Source organism: Triticum urartu, chromosome 2 (genome assembly GCF_003073215.2).
Source record: "Triticum urartu cultivar G1812 chromosome 2, Tu2.1, whole genome shotgun sequence".
Lineage (NCBI taxonomy): Eukaryota > Viridiplantae > Streptophyta > Magnoliopsida > Poales > Poaceae > Triticum > Triticum urartu.
In genome coordinates this window covers 577351158-577356556 of record NC_053023.1, presented here as the reverse complement: position 1 = coordinate 577356556, position 5399 = coordinate 577351158, and positions in this window count along the sequence as shown.

Below are 5399 nucleotides of genomic sequence, written 5' to 3'. Positions count from 1 at the left end.
TTACTGTGTGATTTGACTGCTCCTTAGTGGCCCCTACACGCACTCCCCCTACGTGTATGCAACAGTCACACATACACATGGACGCAAAAACGCGCGCGACGCCCTAATGCATGCATGTCCGAGCACACGACGGAACACACACAGTGACGCTCAAGTGCTCAACCTACACGTGCATGCACACACATACTCAGTCAGGGTGAGCTAGTGACCGTATGAACACCAGAAAATATATATATATATATTGAGCGCAATGAGCGTATTATGAAGTCCACTGACCATATTTTTACAAATATACAGTGACAGACAGTGTATTTATCTCGTTTGAAATTAAGCCATGTTAACCGGAGAGGAGGCAGCATGGACTAGCATTACTTTGCTGTGTCCCGTCAACTTGCCGAACGAGGAGAAGGTTGCAGGACGGGAGAAGCTTGCGCGCGGTGGCTCGCAGGACAAGGAGAAACTTTTGACTAATGCAAGCTCTCCCTCGCTCGGGCGGTGGACGTGCAACAGTTAATTTGGTGTCACATTGCCAGAAGCATACTACACTATACTACTAGGAACCGGATGGAGGAGCATCTGCACTCTTATTATAATTTTAAAATGTGATAAAGCAATCTTCAACACATTTGGTTCTCTTCGAGGGTACTTGCATGTGATAATGGAAGTTGATTGCATGGAACACTCGCCACAATTCTCGCTTAATTCTGGCTCATATCCTGTTACAAATAATAGCGCTCAGTAATATTTCCTCTTTTTTGTTATTCAGAATGTAAACAGGTCAGCAAACCTTGCGGCGCATCTTCGTGCGAACCGTGCTTGCTGCACTTTGAATGTGGCCGAGAGCTGGCTTGATGAAACACCTCGCTTCGTACTTCTTTTTTGGCTTCCTAGTGACCAGTGTCTTGGCTGATCGTCCTAAGAATGCTTATATGTGAATAAAGCTCTCTCATTTACCCGCAAAAAAGATCAAGCCATATTAACCGGAAAGGAGGGAGTATGGACTAGAACTACTTTTTGGTGTGTCCCGTCAACTCGTAGAACGAGGAGAAGCTTGCAGGACAAGGTCAAGCTTGCTTACGCCTTTTGACTAATGCAACCTACCCTCAGTGGACATGCATCAGTCCATTCGGTGTCAGATTGTCAGAGGCATACACTGTAGTACCCAACATGCGGAGTACCATCATTGTTCGACTTCACGAAGGGGCGAAGAGCCAAGCACAGTACTAGTACGCGTACTTGGTTTTGCACCTTCATACTACTCCACCCTCCGTCACAGTTTACAGGGCATGCTTCATTATGATGCATTTCTCTCAATGCATTTCCACCACCAGAGAGACTTTAGACGCGTTTGGTTTAATGCTCAATTAATTAGGGCGTGGTAACCGCAATCAAGTCCACAATCTTCTCTCCATGTACTGTACTACTACGAAGTGCATGCACGTGTGTACCCGGGGTGGAAGCACTGCATGCATGTGTGTACGCATTATTCCCTCTAGTAATAGACGTCGTGCTATAACTACCAATGCTATTTTTCAGGCCGATCGCTAGTCACCTTGGTCCCACATATTTTTTTTCCTTTTTTCTGAAGCGCGTTGTATAAACAGTGACGGATGGAGTAGTATGAGCGGATTCAAAGAAGAGTGTATTGATGGTTGCTTCTTCAGAGCAACTTACAGTGGGAAAGGTGGGGCTTATGATTTGACTGCTCATTACTCACTATTAATGTGGCGCAACGACCAGGCTGAGTCTCCCATGCGGTTGTGCACTACCCCCTCGGTTCTTAAATATACTCCGGAGTATTTGTCTTTCTAAAATATGTTGAAATCTCTGTTAAGACGAATATAATATTTAGGAACGGAGGGAGTACACATACGAAGCAAAATGAGTGAATCTACACTCTAAAATATGCCCGTTTGAAATTTGTAAAAAGAAAAATATTTAGGAACGAAGGAGTATAATTTCGTGCATGGCACATGGACCCGGATGATGAAGAGGCTTCTGGCAATGCTATCAAGCTTCCATCATTTGTTTACATAATTGACGTACTATACAAATAATTTTACAGCGACATGAAATTGTACAATGGTGTGAGCTTTCAGCTTTTGTTTCGCGTGTCTTGCCATCGATGCTCTTTCGGAAACAATAAAAAACTAACTTCCTTGCTAATGCATGTCAATTATTAGCAGATCAGAGCTAATAATTACATCACAACTGAAGACAAAGTTGTGAGAAGGTGTTAAATTAAAATTGATCCATGCTTTCATTGGTAGCAACGTCCCCCCAGCTCTGTCTAAATCAACAAGGCATGTTGGGAAAAAAAGTAGCTGTCTGGAGCATGCAACATTCCGATCATTTTGTGCAGTTCCACTAAAATAGAGCTGAGCGTCCCTGTTCCAAATATATCAAGTGTGATTACGATAATAGAGGACTGCTGATGAAACAATAAACACACAAATAGAAGCCGGTCACCTTTGCGGTCTCTCTTAAGACTAACTAGTTGGAGAAGATTAGGCTCGGAGTTGGATGAGGAGGATAGAGCAAACCAATCTCCCTTTGTGCAGTCGCACTGAAATGTAGAGACGTTGCCCGTGTGACATTTTAGTACAACTGCACAAAACACTCTTAAGAAAAAAGTGATTTGTGCAGTTCACCAAAAGGTCACAATAGCAACGAGGTGAAATGGATAGCCATGTTTGCAAAAAAGGGGTAGAAAGGAAACAATTACTGGCCAATAACAGTTGATGACACATGCGACGACAAAAAAGAAGCATATTCCTTGTCCTAAGGGAAGATAACAACACGGTTGTGTTTGTCTAAAACGGTGTGAGGACGAGAATGCAATATGGAAAGTACGCCGGACGAGCTACGTTTTGGGCAAAGAACTATGGAAGATCCACATGCAGCGACGTGGGAAAACGGGCAGTGGAGCAAGGCCGGAGGGGATACCTGGAGGTCGTCGGGATGTAACTAGGTGAGCGGCGGCGGGCGGAATCTGCGAGCAGGTGGCGTAGGCCCTGCCGCGCCGGAGCTTGGTCAGAGAGAACGGCATGTACCGCAGATCGGGACGTGCTGCCTCGGTGACGTCGAACGGAGAAACGATGCACTTCCTTCCTTTCCCCCGGCAGACGGGATGCGGCCGAATCAGTGACCAATGGTGAGAGAGAGAGAGGCCACCGCACTCCCTTTCCCCCGGCGGATGGGATGCGGCCGGATCAGTGACCAACGGTGAGAGAGAGAGGCCACCACACTCCCTTTCCCCCGGCGGACGGGATGCGGCCGGATCAGTGACCAACGGTGAGAGAGAGAGAGAGAGGCCACCGGAGCCTTGTGTGAGATACTCTGAAGAGCGGACTACCTTTTCCTCCATAAAAATCATTTTATATTCTGTGTACGTGCCATTGAGCGCTATAACTTTATTTACAAATAATGCAACAACGCGTCAAGTCAAACTTTGTTTCGTGCATGCGTGGTACACGACCTCCCTAGGTAAACAACCGCTATAGGCGTTCAAATTAGCACGTGGGCTGCCATTTTGTAAAGAAATGAGCTCCACCGTGTACCCGCGCGGGTGTGGCTGGGCACGAAGCGTGAGTACGTGCACGGTGCACCTATTTTCTTCTTGTATACGTACACCACCAACGTGGGGTTGTGTGAGAGAGATACAAACCTAGAGAGATATAGTGTGTGGGTTCTTGAGAGTTTTTTTTGGGGGGGGGGTTAATCAAAAAATTTAACATATGCAATGTGTGTGAAATAGAGTCCTGGATATAACATATATATAGAGGGGGCAATCCACAAGAAGAGAGTGGAGGTATCATCAGCTTGAGGTGTCTATAGAATCGAAGAGAGGGATGATGTGTGTGTGTGTGCACGCGCGCGCGCGATCGATAAAGAGTGCCATCGAATTTGTGTGTGCCCACGTCAAAGATATAGAGTGACTGGCCTACTGGAATGTGAGATGGGACATGTGCAGTTTGTCTCTGTGGCATGGATACCTACCTGCAGCGCTCGACTATCGGTGTGTGGTGGGGGAAGAGGGAGGCCCAATTAACTATAGAGTTACAATGGCTGGTATATGTGTGGAGGAGGAGAGAGGCCTACCTCATGTGTTAAGGAGATCGATCTGCCTCATGTATTAAGGGAGATCGATCGGCATCCATGCATATGTGCAGGAGATGAATAAGGTTGGGAGAGAGACAGAGCTAGAGTGTTGGAGGGGGTGGTAGTGGAGTTGCTTCCAACAAATGGTGGGATAGGCTTGCTAGACAAACGGAGGGCACGCCCGCAATATCAATAAGAGAGGAGATGGCTACTCGTTGTCTGTGCACGTGCGTGTGAGAGACGGGTCAGGAGGCATGCACGAATGATGAGGGGGGCGATGTGGCTGTGGTAAGCAGACGTAACTACATAGGAAGATCAATCGCCCTTTGTAAGAGAAAGGAGAGACATAACTTGTGAGGTATGTCGATCGATAGGGGGGTAGTTAAAGTCGATCTAGGTATATGTTGGGAGATCGATCGGTATACATGCATGTGTGTGTTAGAAGCAAATGAGGCACGAGGAGAAGTATAGAGAGAGAGGGATGCATGTAGGAGGTGGTACGAGAGGCATACTATATCGAGGGTGAGGAGTGTGCGAGTACGAGAACGATGAAAAGAGTGGTGGGAGTGAGGCATGGACGGTGACAAGAGAAGAGGGGAAGCTTGTGTTTGTGCTAGGCATACCTGGCTAGAGAGGCATATCGATCGATGTGTGCCGTAAAGAAGGAGCTGGGGGCCTACACACACCGTGGGTGAACGACCTAAAGTGAAAACACGAATTTGCGCGATGGAGCTAGAGAATGCTGAGGGAGGGTGCATGCATAAGATAAAGTTAGCGCTAGCTACAATGATAAGAGGGTTGTGTGGGTGTAAAAGACGAATAGAGATCATATATACTTCATTATAAAAAGCGAATTCAGATATTTGAAGAATTTATCATAGTGTTTAAAATCGACGGATGTGTGAATATATATAACAGTGATAAACATAGTGTGGTTATGAACATGGTATACTACATTTAATATATTTTATCTCTACTCTTATAAAAAAACGGAGTTGTTGATGATGGTGTGCCTGCCATCGTGCATTATAGGTCGTCTGATTTATATCTGGCGGATAGCAAGGAAACTTTGATGGTTGAAGTTGGCAACAATCATGATTGTAGATTCTTATTGAAATAGAGAAACGAATTCAAATTTAGTTTGAATTGCAGCTGTAGTATAGACATTTGGAATGCACTAAAATGTTGGTATGAGTAGGTTACATGCATTATACAGCAAGCGAAAAAATTTAATCAGACATAACATGGATTCATACTCCCTCCTTCCATCTACATAGGGCGGAATGAGATTTTTAAGA